The following is a 17,561-nucleotide window of genomic DNA, read 5'->3' on the forward strand; positions in this document are numbered from 1 at the left end:
GTGTAAAATACATACACATAATTGTGAATGTCACATGTTTCTTGTGTAAGGATACACAAAAAATCTAGTTATGACTGGTTGCCTTTTGGAAGGGGAATTGAGTGGGCAGTGGACAGGAATGGAGAAGGGAGACTAGTTTTTCATTGTAGCCAGTCTTTACCTTTGAATGTTGTATCATATACAAGTATAATCTATTCTAAAAATACATGATATTTTTTCAAAATCCTTATGAAAAGACAAAAGAGAAAAGAATGTAACATTTGTTTTCATTGCAATTTACCATATATGCCACCCAAAGATTGCATAGTAAATACAGTGAATACAATTGAATATAGTGATGGACAGGTATATTCCCAAACTTACAGTTAATATATATATGTTTGCTAGTATTACTGAATCCTGCATTGTGAATATTGATTTTTATTGTACTCGTTAATTAACAGAAGTATTAATACAGTAACAGAGTATAGTGTGTATTCAGTATATCAATTTTTTTATTAAAGTTAAAATGGCTAGACATTGAATGGTTCATACTGCAAAGTCATAATTAACTCTCAACTAACATTTTTTTTTCAAGTAATGATTTTTTTGAGAATTTTTTTTATTTTTCTCTATGGAAAAGAAGCAATGGGCAAGATAGTGTTTAATATTCAGATTTACTTAAGTATGTTGATTTTTTTTTGTATGCTGTATGGCTAGGTCACATTTCATTATTTTGCCATGTGCGTATCACATTATTACAGCACCATTTGTTGAATTTTTGTTTGTTTGTTTTGCTTGTTTGTTTTTTGGGAAGTGTGTGGGCTGAGAATGAACCTGGGTCTCCCACATGGCAGGCGAGAATTCTACCACAGAACTACCCTTGTTCCCCTAAGTATGTTGACTTTTTGTACATATTTTGAGTGGTTTATTTTAATTTTGGGGGGGTGGCGGTGCATGGTCCAGAAATCGAACCCAGGTCTCCTGCATGGAAGGCATGCATTCTACAACTGAACCATCTGTGCACCCATGGTTTATTTTATAGGCAGTCATTTTTATAAGTAAATCAAGATGAAAACAGTTGGAAAAATAAGAATCTATGTAAAGAAATATTTTTAATAAATTTATATTACATGGCACTGATTTATGAATCACAGCTTATTCTAAGGAGCCAATCCTTAATTTTTATCACTGGGTCAGTCTGAAAATATAGGTGATGGGAAATGACCATCCTTTGCAGACTTTCCTAGACCCTTGAATTTTTAGCCTATTTCATGATTTTTCCTAAATTTTTCTTTATTATAAGGCAAGTACATAATCCATGGATAAAAACAAGTGGACATTAAGCCAACAAAGTTCTCAAAATATATTTTGCCTGGCAGGGCATTTTAGGGTAATTACACATTTGGTTCAGAATTTGAAGTTGTAGGTGATATTATTAGCAAATTCAACACAATTTAAATTACTCATGACTTCTAAAATATTAAATTAAGAACACTATTTTTCATGATAACTTAAGTTGCTGTTTTCACCTCTGCAAAATTTCAGTTTCTAAATACTAATTTATACCTGTGTCTTCCTACTGTGTCTTGACAGGAAATCTGATAGATGGGGTGTGTTTTCTTTCCTAGACTGAGTCTGCATCTTCAGGAGTATAATCTGAATTATTTCCTTGCCAGTTAATACAGAATACTGCCCTATTCAAAGATTGCTTTAGCAGGATAAATAATTTGAGCCTGAGATGAAGCATTCAGAACAGAGCAGATTTAAATAGAGAAGGACATAGCACTGTTGCTTTTAACAAAGGTGAACCAAAGGACAACCGTCAAAAAGAGTTGCTACTCTCTAAATAAGAGAAATGACATTTTCGAAAAGAGCCCCAGTGCCTAGTGTAAGCACTAAATCAAAAGGAAATCATTGAACTTAATGCCAGTGCACCAAATAAATTTAGAGATTGGGGTAGGTACCTTTGTTCTGGAAAATCCATGTAAAATAAGTGGTGAAAGAATTACAGAATCAGAGAGCTTGATGATTTTTAGGGGTCTTTTTGCCCATTCTCCTTGCTTTAATGATGAGAAATTGAAATAAGAAATTTCACTTACACAAATTAAGATGTGTGGCTTTTTATCTAATGTCCAGTATTCCCTTCCTAACAAGTGCTCCAGTTGAATGTGTTGGTATAGTATTTTTACCTTATTCCCTATGACATGTCACTTTGATGACTGCCCTCAAACTCACTTTGATGACTGTCCTCAAACTGCTGCTGCAGAGCTGAAAGAACGCCTGTGTGCCATGAGGGATGAGACTTAGCAAATAGGAGATAAATGGGCAGTTTTGTAGCCTGGAGAAAGAGTCTCCTCTTTAACAAGGGCAATGAGAAGCCAGGGTTTGAAGGACTCTTACGTAAGAATGACCTATGAGGTATGGGGTTTTAAAAGATTACTCTGTCCACAATATGGGGAACATCATATAAGGGGAGTTCATTGGTCACCAGGAGATAAATTAAGAAAATGATGGCTTGTGCTAGAATGGTGCAATGAAGATGGAGAGAAGTAGTTGGAGAAAAGTGACTTTTTAGGTAATGTACCAAAGACTCAGTTTTTGCTAAGTTTGTTTTTATTTGATGTTGCTCATTATTAGTTCCTTTCTGCTATTTTTTTCTTGTCACTTGTTCTAGTTTGCTAGCTGCTGGAATGCAACACACCAGAGATGGATTGGCTTTTAATAAAAGGGGATTTATTTCATTAGTTCTTCAGAGGAAAGGCAGCTAACTTTCAACTGAGGTTCTTTCTTACATGGGAAGGCACAGGGTAATCTCTGCTGGCCTTCTCTCCAGGCCTCTGGGTTTCAACAACTTGCCCCGGGGTGATTTTTTTCTGCATCTCCAAAGGCCTGGGCTGAGCTTCCAGTGCTGAGATGAGGTGTGCTGAGTTGCTTGGGCTGTGCTACATTGACCTCTCAAATTTAAACACGAGCCAATTAAATCAAACATCACTCATTGCAGCAAGCACACCTCCTAGCTGACTGCAGATGTAATCGGCAACAAATGAGGTTCACAGGCCATTGGCTCATGTCCACAGCAATAGAACTAGGTACCTTCACCTGGCCAAGTTAACACCGGAACCTAATTACCACATCACTTAATACAATATTTGGATGTAAAGAAACTGGAACTTTATTTACTTGAAAAAACTTCAAGTGTGGTATGTTTTGGAATGTCACTTAAAACTATGTGTACCCTATATGATGATCATATTTAAACATTGCCTAAATGGATTTAGTTGGTATGATTAGAATTTACATTTTATAAGTGGAAACATGATTTCAGATTATATATGCTTTTATAATTTTTATAATTATAAATATTGAATATGATCTAATTTGGCAATTTTTATGGCATTTAAAACTTATCTTTTGTCTCTTAAAATCTCAGTGTCTCTGGATTGAAATTTTTCTGGATTTGTTCAAGGATTAGGATTTGCAGCTCCTAATTATAATTTATGTCAGCGCCTCAGTCCTCTTTTTGCCTTGGAGCAATTATCCAGCCCATCTTGCTGCCGCCTTCCTTGCCTGGCCTGTCACTTTTCTGTCCTCTGCACATCATTAGAGACTCTCAGGTTAGAACATGGAGGCCTTCTTGTAAATTTCTCAGCCGTCTTGGATCTCATTCATGCATACAAATACATTTTTACTGTGCATATTTTCCTTGGCTAGTTTTTCCTCAAAATAAATTGTACAGAAGAAAAGTCTTCTATGTTCTCAACTTATACTTTTACTGTTTTTTTATTTACATCCTCTACATTATTGTTGATTAGAAGGCATTTTAGAGCAAAATTTTATTCCATTTATTCAGTTGAAAGATATTAAGTACTTATATGTTGTTCCTTATTTAAGTTTGTTAATATAGGGCTGTTGAATTCAAATAATTTAAATGTGGTCTAGTGGTATGCTTTTAAATTTCACGGTGTTAATAAAGTATCAGTGGGTGAGATAATTCAAATAGTCAACAGGCTATTCTGGAGGCCACTCTTATGCAGGCTTCAGTTAGACATTGCTACCAGTCATAGCTTGCCAAACCCCAACCAAAACCATTCTAGCCAATGCTAAAGAACAGCTAGAACGATATATAAGATTGTACAAAGGTTCCATGCACTGGGGTAACTTTCTAGAAACATGCATACTCCAGATGGGTCACTGGACCAGAGAAGTCCTGAAACCTAGAGGACCCAGCCTCTCCAGAACATCAGCTGGTTCCATCTCCCTGCCCCATGTTATCAACAGCCCCTTCCAATGTGAAAAAGTTAAAATGGATATAGCCCAAATACCCCTAAAGAGTGGGAGAAATATCAAAGGTGATGGTGAAGTTATACAGAGAAGGTAGGATTTAACAAACAGGTATGATTGCTGAATTATTATATTGATGTGTCTTTTTGTCTCCAGTATCTTAGAGCAGCTAGAAGTAAAAACCTAAAATTGTGGAATTATAACCCATACCAAACTGAAATCTGTTCTACAACTTGTTGTGCTGTGCTTTGAAATTTATTGCATTTTTGTATATACATTATTTTTCACAAAAAAGGGGGAAAAGTCAATTTTGATGATAAAAAAATATTTATTCCTTCTAGTCTCCAATGTTCTGGAGCAGCTGGAAGGAAAAATCTGAGGTGATAGTGTAATAGCCCATGGCAAACTCTGGAACTGGTCTTGTAACTACTTATTGAAACATACTTGAAAACTACTGCTTTTTTCTTTCTTTGCTTCGTATGTTGTTATACAATAAAAAAGTTAAAAAAAATTCACAGTGTTATTAAGAAAAGACAGTGCATAGAAATATTCAAAAGTGTGATACTGGATTGTCAATTTAGAGTTGAGTTTAGAAATTGTATGTTAAACACCATAATTTTTTATTTTTGCTTCCCATTTATAGTGGGAATAAAGTCTATCATTTTTTAATTTTTCTACAGTAAATATCAATTCATTGCCTAGCACAGAAATATAACTTTAAATTAAAATAAAAACAGCCACAAGAAAATATTCCACTATAGTCTGTGAATAAGAACAGCTCTTTTCTTGATAATTAAGCCATTTGTAAACTGATAATTTTGTCCCATCAAATATTCTTTCATTTCTGGAGCATCAGGACATTTATTTTGGCTTCTGAAGCTTATTAAGGACATATTATGTAAATAGTAATTGGTGCCAACTTTTTTTTGAAAACACCTATTTTATTTTACTAAGCTACTTCTTTGACTAAGATACAGGGTTAGAGTGACCTGGCTGATTCTGGTACACCCTTCCTCACAAAGGAGAAGGAGAAATGGAAATTTTGGAAGAGGTGGAGTTTGCTCTAAGTTTGCATTTCTTAATTTACTTTAAAAGGAAGCAGTGTCTTCATTTTCGTTATGCTTTCAGTATAGTTGGCTTCTGAAATGCAGGTGTTAAACTAGTTGGAAAGTTCAGGATTTGAATGGGAATCTATGATTGGATAAGACCTAACTATTTTGTCTTTTTCATCTAATGATGACTATGATTTTAGGACCTTAAAGTTGAACTTAATGATTGACTGTTCAATGTACCTCCATGAATCTTATGTTCAACTTCATCATTCGACTTCCATCCCTTTCATCCTGGTCCCTGCTTCTTCAAAAACAAGAGAAAACATTAGATAACAATGTTTTCAGTACCTCTTTCCTGTACCTTTAAACTCATCTATTATGGTGTTATCCATGTTAGCATGCCAGAGAATGAGGTACTTTGCTCTTTCTCCAGGGCATTCCTTCTGTATGCTGGATTCACCCTCTGTCTCACATAGGACTTCCATTCTACCGTTTATTCTCTGTCCTGTCTTCACCAACTCCATCTGTAAACTTTTTAACATGTCTAAGACTTTGCATACTATAAAACAGAAAGAGAAACCTTCCTGTAGCTCCGTGTTTCCTTCTCTTTCGCTCCTTCCCTTCACAGCCCTACTTCATGTTTAAATTGCCCCAGACTTTGAAATTTACTCTTTTACAACTCTAGTATAATGCTTAGCTTCGTTCCACTGTTCTTGAGAGGTCAACAAGAAACTCCAAATTCCTAAGTTAAGAGATACATTTTCAGTTGTCGTATTGCCATTCTTCTAAACATCTAAATTTATAAATTACCCCTTCTCAAAACCTTCACCTCCTTTGACTTTCTTACCACCTCTCTCCCCTGGCATTCCCATGAGCTCTGCCTTTCTTCTTTGTCTTATTCTTTAACTTCTTTCTTCTATTTTGCTCATCCTATGAATGTCAGGGTTCTTAAAGGTCCTATGGTTGGTCCTCTTCCTTGTGCTGCAGGGGCTACCTAAATAGTCACATGTATTGTCGTAACCTCAGCTATTGTTTACATGCTGATGTTCCTTTAGCTGGTGTCTACCGAATATCTTGCTTGTTCTCCAGACACATATTTCCCATCCCCTAATGGAAACTTTCTAGACATGGAGACTAAGAAGTCCCAGAGGGGATAGAAAGATGTGGTGTTTATAGGAAGAAGATGGAATCTACAGTCTTATATTTCATTTATTGGGGGAGTTGTAATAAAGGAAAGACTTTAGGTTTTAGTCTTGGTCACTTGAAAGCTTAAGGCATCATTCATTAATGTTTGGAATACAAGAGCATAAACAAAACTTTCGCAGATGATGATTATAGTTTTCAACCTAAAGAGTTGGGAGTATCTATTGGACTTAGTTGTTTGAGGGTAGAATGAGAGAGAGAGAGAGGGACACATCTATAAGTGGATGTTGGAGACTTGGGAGATGACATATTCACATAGGCAGAACCTAGAAGGCAGAGAGAAAGGTTGACATCTCTTGTCATAAGCCCCCTACCCCTTATCACATTTCCCACCCATCTCTGACTGTTGCTCCACATATAAAATTTACTCTCACTATGACAGATTACTTAACCTGCCGTGTTCTTTTTCCTTTGTCTATGTATTCTTTAATGACTGACTCTCCCTCTTCCTTACCCATCTAGTGAATTATCTTTTTTTCCTTCAAAATTTAGTTCAAATAACACCTCCTCTAGGAAGTTTTCTAGGTAGTCAGGCTTAAGCATTTCTCTACCTCTGCTCTTACAGTACCTAATGATAATATTTACTAAATTATCCTGTGAATTCTATGAATTAATCTGCTCTACCACTAAACTGTATCCCCTATAGGGTTAAGTTTTCTATTGGCAAATTTAGGGTCAAATTTACTTATTTGTTAAGGTAATAGCATGTTTTATAATTATATGGCTTATGAGAGTGTAATTAAAAAGTTAACTAAAATTAATGTTTACACATGTTGGTATTTATACATGACTTTTTAAAGGTCCTCTAAGAAAATGCCCCCAAGTTCTTGATTAGATTCTGTGAGATCATGAGATAAAAGAACCAGTAAATGTAAATAGCCTACAATACCCCTCCCTATTGCTAGTCATATTTTTATAGCATAATAAAATTCAAGGAAGATGATTACTTTATATCTTACCACTAGATGGCTGAACTACATTGCTTTTTGGGAAAAAAAAGTAAAACCTTAATTACTTGAAGTAGCCTAATGTGTAACATTTGACAAAATTATATATATACACACATATATAAAATATATGCACATACATATATACTTATATAAATAATTCAACTTTTGAGTAGTGAGGTTAATTGGAATTAGGCATTGTTTCTTAAAAACTTGTAACAATTACAGCCTTGCATGGTTTTAGCTTTAATTTGTGATAAGATACACTATTTTGATAAGACATACAAGATCAGTCTGTTTTTAATCATATTCTTGCATAGAGTATCCACAAACATCAGTTCTGAATGTTTCACAAAACACCTCGACAGTGAATTTAGCTCTATTATAGAACAAACAATATTTGTTGTCAGATGAGTACATTCACTTTGTCTTTAAACACAGTGTTTTATAGAGTTTCTGTTCGATTGAAGCTCAAAATGGAAGAAAAACCTAATACCCCATTTCTCCATTTTACTTTAAGTTGTAAAACATTTTGTTCCAGTCTTTGAATCAAGTCTTAGTCATAGTTGCATCTTTTTTGTCAGGCTTCAGGAATATGGTAAATTGAACCTTATACAATTGCCATTCTTTTATGTAAGCAACAAATATCAGTAGTTTCTTATGATTCAACCTTAATAACTTTCCTATTGTTTTAGTTATTTTCCTTCCCTATATCTCATGGTATATAGATATATATATATACCATGAACAGCTCCTGTGATTTGGAGGCTGTAGTGACCTAAAGGCTTAGTGAGCTAAAGGCTTGACCTTGAAAGGATTGTTTCCATGCCATCTCTGTGGACTTTTGCAAAACATTTAAATGTAGTTTGGCAAAATAGCCTTCAGGGAAAGAAATGCCAAAAGATTTTCCAGATACTATTTCAGAGTAAAATTGCATGAATTGCATCCAGAAAATGGAGGGTGCATCTTTAAAAATAGGAACTATAATGCGTATCGAAGGATAATAGTTCTAGGCTTACTTTGCTGATATGCAACTTGAAGGAATTGACCAAAGAGATATTCAAACATGAATCTCAAATTAACATTGATTTGTCATATATTTTTCTTCCTTGAATAGCAGCAATATAATAGTTAACTGGTTTTTTGTTTGTTTTGGTTACATAGATATCATAGTAACATAAAATATGTGAAATTTAAAAATAGTTGGTAAATATGCTTGCCGTTTCAACAAAACACCAAATATCTGAAGTGATGTTTTGGCAAAATTAAAAGATGTTGTCCCCAAGGCTTCCGTCTCTTTCCATTCCTGGATCTTAACATCGTCCACAGTAAGTCAGTTGCCTCCCAAAGAGAGGCATGGTTAGGTCTTGTTTTCTTTCCTGAACTCTGACAACAGATTCATCCTAACACGTTGCACTCCTTGCTACAGTTAAGCATGCTGGTGTTTTGGAATTTTTATGTCAACCTTATTTTAAGTCTCCTAGCAAAATATTGATTAAAAAATACGCAAAACTTCATATTGCTTTAAAAAAAAAAATATCGGACAGTGAGGTAGTGTTATAACCATTTAAAAGTACACCATTCACCATGTTTATTTGGTAAATTTACAGGTTAACTTAATTATGAAAGGGAGAGGTCCTCCCTGAGAAGCTATTTGGCTCTATTTGATGATGAAATTAAATGATTTCTTCGTTCTGTTTTATTTCACCCATCAAACTAAAAACAAAGCAGTGTTTGACTGTGTTTATATCTCAGGATTAATAATCAGAAGATACTTCTCTTAACAGAGCCATCTTATTTCATTCCCTGATTTGGCTATATTTTCTTATAGGTGAGGAAAAATAGTGAATTGTTTTGAGAATAAAAAATAATTCTTCTTCATGAAGTAGAAACATTTTTCAGGATTAAAACAAAGCAAACTCTCTCTATAACCACCCAGCCACCTTATTCTTTATGTTTTTTTTTTTTTTTTTACTCCCTGTGCAGATTTTGAATAAGGCTGCTATTATAGAATAAAACTTTGTTTTTGAAAGGAAGCATGCAGACTTTATTTGTGGCCAAATGAGTTAATATATGGCTTTGAAACATTTTTCTATTTCTTTAGTTAAGAGTACAAATATGGCGTCAGTGCTTTTGTAGGCATTGATAGAAAACATATTGTCATGTTAGTTAGCTATTATGCTGTTTCCTGACTTTTCCAAATTATCTTTCATAACAGTCTGAGAAAGATAATAACCCTTGTTATTATGAATAACCACTTTATTTAAAACTTTATAGTAGTGGTTTTCATTTTTTAACACTTGTCACTCAACAGCACAAATGTGTCTTGTGGAATTTGTGACCACTTTCTAGGTTACCTACAGGGCCATTGTGAACCAACATTTGCCTAAGACCATATTTTAAGAATAAATAATATTAATATATATTAAATCCAGTTTAAGAAATTTGAATTTATCCTTTAAAAGGTTAATACAGACAATTTAAAGTGACATTGAATAGCTCAAAATCACAAGTGTACTTACCTAGCAGTATTCTACACATGAATGAAATGATATATAAATGAAGTTATTCATTGCAGATTGATTGTAAAAGTAAAAGATCAGAAACAAGACAAATGTCCATATAAAAGGGACTGGTTGAATAAACCACAGTGAATCCACACAAAGAAATAATATGCTCTTCTTTAAAAAAAAAAAGGAGAGAGGGAGCTCTATACTGAAATGAAACAAGTCCTAAGATATACTAATTTTTTTTTTAAATTAAGATTTAGAGATTTATACATTTTATACTATCTTTTGTATACACAGAGGTAGATAAGTATTTACCCAAAGAATCACTGGAAGAAGAGACAGATTATTAGAAGCAGTTATCCAAAGGGATTTGAGGTAGGAAATGGGGTGGGGAAAAAATTACGTTGACTTGAATCAAATTCAATAGTAGTTTTTATCCTGGTATGCTTTTATGATTATGCCATTGTGTAAAATTGTAAAGGAATGTTAAAATCAAGAATATTTATTTACTTTGAAAAAATATTATTCCTATTCCCTGTTATCCTTTTTTTCTGGGGTGAATATATAAAATAGTGATATGTCACATTTGCCTCTTAGTTTCCTCCATTTTCTGTTTTCCCTCTTTTGACCCTGACCCTCTAATTTTCTTATAAACCTAATCAGCTTTGTGTTTACATTTTTTTTTAGGTTATATATCTCATTAAACTGTTTTTTAATACGTAGGTACTGCATGGTTAAAAGATGTATTAAATGGTCTCTGCTTTCAATTAGCTTATGATTTAAGGGATTGCCATGATATATTCATACCGTATAAGGTAGAAAGGGATATGTTACAAAGAAAATGTGGATGAAGTAAGGGAGTTGGAGATTATAGATGCTAATTGGGAATGATTAAGGAGGGCAGAAGGAAGCTGTAGTGGGGGATAATGAGAAATTTGAGTTATTTTGAAATTTGAAAGACGAGTTTGATCACATAGAGATAAAAGAGTGGTCAGATGTTATCACTTTCACAATATTTGCTTTTAATAAAAATCTGTATATCCTGAGTAGTAATTCTGTTTAGAATTTGATAATTAATATTATCAAATTGATATAAAAAACTTGATATTTTTGAAAGTAATATCAAAGTTATCTATGGATAGAAAGAAAATAGAGATCAGATGACAACACTGTTTTGTGTCCTTTCCCATCCCTCACAGCACAGTCCTCTTGCCACAATCCCTTTGGTTCTCCAGGGCTCTAGTTTATGTAACTAGCTTCCTGGTCCACTGAGAGCCACTTACTCCCTGGAGAGAAGGTGTGCTGTTGCTTTCTTCATCCACAGCTTGTTCGTTCTCTTTTTCCCTCCATGCCTGCCTAAGCATATTCATTCCATATTCCATATCTATTCTGTCTCTGCCTGGTAAGACTGGAGAGGGAGGAGACCAGATTTTCAGCTGACAGTTACTTATATTACTTGGGATCTGGTTGGGGAAAACAAAATGAAGCTAACCTTTGCCAATATGTATTCCAGATATTTGCCCCTTTTCCCTCCACTTCATATTTTCTTGATTAATTTGGTTTATGAATGGGGATTCCCTCCTCCCATTTATCTTGAATTAATTGCAACTATTATTCATTGTAATTAATTCCAGTGATTCAAGAGTTTCTGTAAAAATGTGCAAGACCAGTCATTTATCAGTGTTACTGCTGTTTAATGAAACCCTAGGTTATTAACTTTTATGGGCTTTCAGCACTCATGAAGTTTCCTTGGCTACTGCTATCTTGCAAGCTTAGAGTGGGAAAAAGAACTGTGGGACACGTTCAAAGAGTTGAAACTATGTTGAAGCAGCTGTCTGCCAAAAACCAATGTTTGTCTTAAAACTAAATAGTTTTTTAAATTAAAAAAAATATTAGCATGAATTGTTGAAGAGATTTGAGTCCAAAGGGGGATCAAGTGATTATGAAAGTACCTTTTTTAAGTTACTTTTTTCAGTAGACCATAACAAAAAAGCGTATGAAACCACAAGAGAGGGTTTTTCCCTTTCCTCCTCCAATTTAGGCCCATTTTTTTTTAACAAAACAAAGCCAAAAAAAAAAAAAAAAAAGGCAAACTGAATTAGAAGGTCAAAATGGAGAAAATGGGTAGAAAGACAGAAGGCACGCCTCCATTCAAGGGGCTTTCCAGTGGGTGCTCATAAACTGATACTAAAGACCAGTAGCTGGTCTGACTCTCCTACTGAGGCTCCTGCTGAAAACCTGTGACCCTTTAAGTTATGCCTTTCTTGTACTATTAACAGCATTAAAATGCTTTCAAAGTACACTCAAATGGTATGAAAAATGAAAAACATATTCAATTGTCTTTTTTCTATTTTTTTCCCAGGCTTTTCTTCCCATCTTCAATTTGGCATTTCCCTTTTTTTTAGAAAGATGTTAGCAACTCAAGCTCTCAAATGAACTCAGGAATGTTTTGGAGGCAATTCCTCTGAATTTGCAAGAACTTTCTAGTTTCAGTAGTTATAATGAGTTCAAATGTCTCTTGCTGTTTTATTACATAATAGCGATGTAACTAACCATACTGATGATCTCTCATTGTTGGGAGATGTTCAGAATTACAAAAGTGAGGACAGATCTGGGACTACTTTAAAGATGATATATGACTTGAAGACACATGAAATTTCAAATAATAGCCTTCTTGTTAATTCTGGTGCATCTCTATGGATGTGTTCCTCCTCTTGTTTAAATTGTCTACTCCAACTTCTCTTCAAATACAGAAAAAAATATTGAGTTTGTAAATTGTTTGCATTTTATTTAACCATTCCTTAGGGGAGGCAAGAAAAGACAGATATAACAATCTTATGAGACACAGAAAAAGGTATCATAGTTTCTTTAAACACATTTTGTTATTTCTTCTGAGAAATTGTTTAAATACTCACAACCAATATTCATGCCCTGTTTTCATTTAATCATATAATTGGTCTTAGAAACCTGTCACACATTTGCATTTCTCCTACCTGTATTTGCTGAAAGGGTCCCTAAGTGCTTGTTGTTGGTTGCTCTTTGAAAGTCACTAGTTTATCATCCTGATGTGTTCTTCTTTCTGTCACATACAGTCAGAAGTTGAGAGACGCAGTCGATAAATGATTCCAGGAGGGGTAAAAACAATCCACAACTTCAAGAGCCCTTTTTGGGTCGATTTTGAACTTTACACTTTTTATACAAAGCTCTGCTGAATCATATGCTGGCTACCGGATGATGGTCTGCCTTCTGATTCATTTCCAGAAGAGAATAAATTTCTGTTGTTTTCCAGCAGTCAGTGTGACTTTTTGAGAAGTGGATAGGGATTGGGGAATTTCATTTATTTGATCTCATGTGTTAGTGCAAGAATGGAAGGACACCTTGGCACAAACACTTGCATTGGGATGACTCAAAACAAATCCTTCAGTAGTTTTATAATAAATCAAAATGGTATGTGCGTTTTAGAAGGGAAAATGACTTTATCTATCTTCTAATCGGCAATGTTAGGAAACTACTGGCTTCTTTCTTATGCTAATCTTTTGGGATCAGCAGTATTTTAAAAAATACACAATTAGATGTGATTTTTTTATAGCTTTATTGATTTTTTTTTTCTGTTATACTCCGTTTTTAAAGTTGACTCAGCTGTGTGTTTATTCTTATCGGAAAAACAGAAATATAACCTTATTTTTCTATAAAGGGGAAAAAAATACCCTTTTTTTGCTAAGTCATCTATCTTCTTCCCTTTTTCTTTCTGGAATGCTTTTTTCTTACTATCCAGATTTGACAATTTACGCATATATGAGCTGCTCAGTCTTTTGTTCATTTCCCTCAAGTCAAAATGTACCATGAATTATAGAATGTCCTAATTAATTGGCAACTTTTTTTTAACCACTATGACAGTCTGTCAGACTTTCTTGACATCCTGTAAATAATTAATTTACTGACTTGCTGAATGTTTGTGCAGAAACTGTAGCCTGTATTTCTGTAGTCTCCATGGAATGCACACAGTATTAGCAGCCCTTTCTATGTGTTGATAAATAGTAAACACACACTCCTAAAACCAGGTCAGTAATATATTTGAAAGTAGTTCAGTTGTCACTTAAATTCATATGAAATTTTGACTAAATATTCAAAAGGATCTTTTTATATTATATGTGTTGATTACTTAAATATATGTAAGAGATGCAAATAATTCCCAGAAGTCACTCATCACAGTGGTTTCTATGTAAAGATGAAACAACTGAAATCCTTAAATGTCCTAATTCTAACCTTGAAATGAAGATTTATTTTTCTCATTTGGAATTAAGCTGACGTATCTTGTCTTTTTGAATTTTATTAATCAATTTATTATTTCTGAGAGCCTATTCTGAACAGAATTATATGTCAGGCACGCTATAGGACATATGAAAATGGTAAAGAAAGATCTCTTGTCCTCAAGAAGATTAATCATACTTAAATTATTCAGAGCATTGAACTGCCTTAGAATCATCTTTTATCAGCTTTTATTCCCCATGACTTATGTACATGTATCAAAATGCATCAGATAAAAAAAGTGATAAGCTTTGTACTTTCAAAGCATTTATAAAATTTATTTAAATAGAATTTTCCAAGGCAATAAAATAAGTAGTTTGACACAAATTAATTCTACTGATTTCATGTGATAAAAATCAAATACTTTATAAATTGATAGGTGTCATTCGTTCCTTCCTTCTCTTCTTAGCTCCTTAACCTCCCATTAAGTTTACAAACATAAACAATATTTGTGTACAGTGGCTTGAAGAGTAGTGCTTTCTTTGAAAATATAATGCCTGTGGACATGATTGAATGATTACCTTCACAACCCCAAAATTATGGGTGAAAATTATTTGACTCAGCTTAAATGTAAAAAAAAATTACTCTGTGCATTTGAGGTTTGATGTTTTTGTTTTACCTTCAGTTTTGAAGGATAGAAGTCTAGGTTAGTAGTTGTTTTCAACACTATCTTCTAGCCTCTTTTGTTTATGTTAGGAAGTTATTTGTCAAATTGTTCTTTAAAGAATAATCTGCTCAGCTCTGACTATTGTGAGGATAGTCTGTTTTCAGCATTTTATTATGATGTGTCTTAGTGTAGTTCTCTTTTTATTTATCCCCCTTGGAATTTGCAGGGCCTCTTGAATGTTTGTTTAAGCCCATTAATTGGTTATTGGAAAATTCTGAGCCATATCTCTAAAACTTTATTACTCTCTTTCTGGGACATCAGCTACATGTATTTTAGAAGATATTTTTACTGATCCTTTATGTTATTTTCTCTCTTTCTGTCTTGCCTATCTTTTATTCTATTTTCTTCTGCTCTGACTTCTAACCTTTCAGCTAACTCTCTCTTTGGCTGTGTCTAATCTACTTTTTAAATCTATACATTGAATTCCTAATTTTAGTTATTGTATTTTTCAGATATAGAGTTCCCTTTTTGTTCTTTTTATGCTCTCCAGGTCCCTGAAAAGATTCTATATTTTATCTTGTAGCTCCTTGAATTTATTAAACAATTATAATTGTTTTAAAGTTTGTCTCATCATGCCATTAACTGGAGCCTCTAGAATCTGGTTCTGGCAACTCTTTTTCTCTTTCTTGGCTTTTTCCTTCCTCATGTGTATTGTCTCGTTGTGTGTCTGGTAATTTTTTATTGACATCAACTACTGTATTTTTTTTTTTAAGTTACAGAAAAAAAATTGAGGCTGAGGATGTTGTTGACTTTCTACAGAAAGAATCTACATTTCCTTCTGGCAGCCAGCTGGGGCACTAGCAATCATGGATCAGCTTTAATTTGGTTTTAGAGATTGGATCTGAAGCTATACTTCAATTTGAGAACTATTGTTTCTGTTTCACATTTTCTCCAGTAGTATAGTCCTTTGGGTCTCCACACAAATCATGGAAGGGTTGTTAGCCTCAACCCTTCCTTGGCAGGCTCTGAATTCCATTTCTTATCCCCCAAGCTTCTTAGGGCTTCTTAGGCCCTCCTTTACCTCTTCTCAAATTGGCTTTGCTCTGAATCCCAGGGTGAGGCCCTTGATTTCAGGCTCACCTCTCTAGGTTTCTGTCTTCCTCCTCTTGTCCCCAAAATTGTCATTGACTTTATGACTGCCCAGTGCCTTTAAGCAGATATTTAAAAAACTATTCCAATTTTTCTAGTTATACTCAGTGGAATAATTGTCTAGACTCCCATTATCAGAAGTAGGAAACCAATTTCTACAACATTTTAAAAACTTAAAACATGTTACACTTTCTAGGTTTAAGATTATTTTACTATGCATATATGTCCATCATTTATTGACTTTCTTCTTCTATAAGTTTGCTAAGCAAAATGATTACCTAGAATATCATATGATAGGTATCTGACTCCTAATTAGGTATTCTAATTCTTTTATAGAAGAGAATATATAGTAGGAAAAAAAAATATATATATATATATACCAGGCTTTTGGGAGTTTTAGCTGTTCATGTTGCATATTGATCAAATATATCATATATATATATACATGATCTGTTTGGCTTGGGGAAGCCTTTAGTACCTACTATGTGATTGAGATTCATTCTCTTCTTTGTAAAATTTTTTTTAAGTGATAAAACATGAGGATCAAGAGTTCCATTTTGGAGCTATTAAGTTTGAGATACTCATTATCTGTCTTAGCGGTGATATTGAATAGACAGTGGGACAGTTTATTAGAGTTAAAATTTATTGATATCAGCCTGTAGATGGTGTTTAACTCCTTGAAGGATAGAAAGGTCTAGGGATGAGCAAGGGTTGGTACAATGTTTAGAATTCTTTAGGGCAGAGAGGAACCTAGACAGGTGGATAAGGTGAGGAGAAAAGACAAACAACAGAAATAGGAATGAGCAGTTGTTGCAATCTTTCAGCAACCCTGCGGAATGAGACAAACAGACACACGAGACGTACGAGACAGACAAGATGACTGCAGCCCCGAAGAGCTTCAGCTGCTTTATTTTATATCCTTTCTCACAGCAATTTTGCTGACCAAGCCTGCTTTTCAGTATATTACTTGTTACATACAGGAGATAGCTAAAAAGACCTTGGGGCTTCAGAAAAAACAAACATTCTGTCCCTCTCAGACTGTCCTCCAAGTAAGCAGATAACAGTCTCCACAGTTTACTGCCAAGGCCACTCTGAAGCCAGTCACTTCAGAGTTTGTCTCTTCATGCCATTAACTGGCATGAATTCCGCAGATTTTCTATTAACCCTTGGCTCCTACAAGCAGTATCCCAGAGCTAAGAGAAAAAAGTGTCCAAGAAGAACGAGTCACCTGCTGAGCCACTGGATAATATGAAGACAGTCAATTGACCATTGGATGTAGCAATATGTTGGCCATTTGTGACATAGTCCACAGCAGATTCCCATTCTCTTTAGTAAGAAGACTAGTTTGAGAAGAGAATAGGAAGTGTGGAAGTGGATATAACCAGTGTAGACAGCTCTTTATTGATTTTTCTGTAAATCACAGAGAAAGGGTGCAGTAGCTTGAAGAGGATGTGGTGTCAAGGGAGATTATCTCACCTCTCATGCATGTTTAGGGCATAGTCTGATTGAGAAGAAGGCAATG

At 34.3% G+C, this 17,561-nt stretch overlaps 1 protein-coding gene and 1 long non-coding RNA gene across 2 annotated transcripts in view; one reads left to right on the forward strand and one right to left on the reverse strand.

Moving 5' to 3' along the window:
- COL10A1 (collagen type X alpha 1 chain) overlaps nt 1–13,271 on the reverse strand; it is a 42,082-nt gene extending 28,811 nt beyond the window's left edge. Inside the window, exon 1 of the mRNA XM_077162710.1 lies at nt 12,969–13,271. The gene's annotated coding sequence lies outside the window, so the exon portion shown is untranslated. The remainder of the gene's footprint in view (nt 1–12,968) is intronic.
- The window catches only part of LOC143682889 (uncharacterized), a 133,793-nt gene that overhangs the window by 45,094 nt on the left and 71,138 nt on the right, over nt 1–17,561 (forward strand). The gene's annotated exons all lie outside the window — the stretch shown is intronic.

The sequence above is a fragment of the Tamandua tetradactyla genome, chromosome 5, assembly GCF_023851605.1.
Source record: "Tamandua tetradactyla isolate mTamTet1 chromosome 5, mTamTet1.pri, whole genome shotgun sequence".
Classification (NCBI taxonomy): Eukaryota; Metazoa; Chordata; class Mammalia; order Pilosa; family Myrmecophagidae; genus Tamandua; species Tamandua tetradactyla.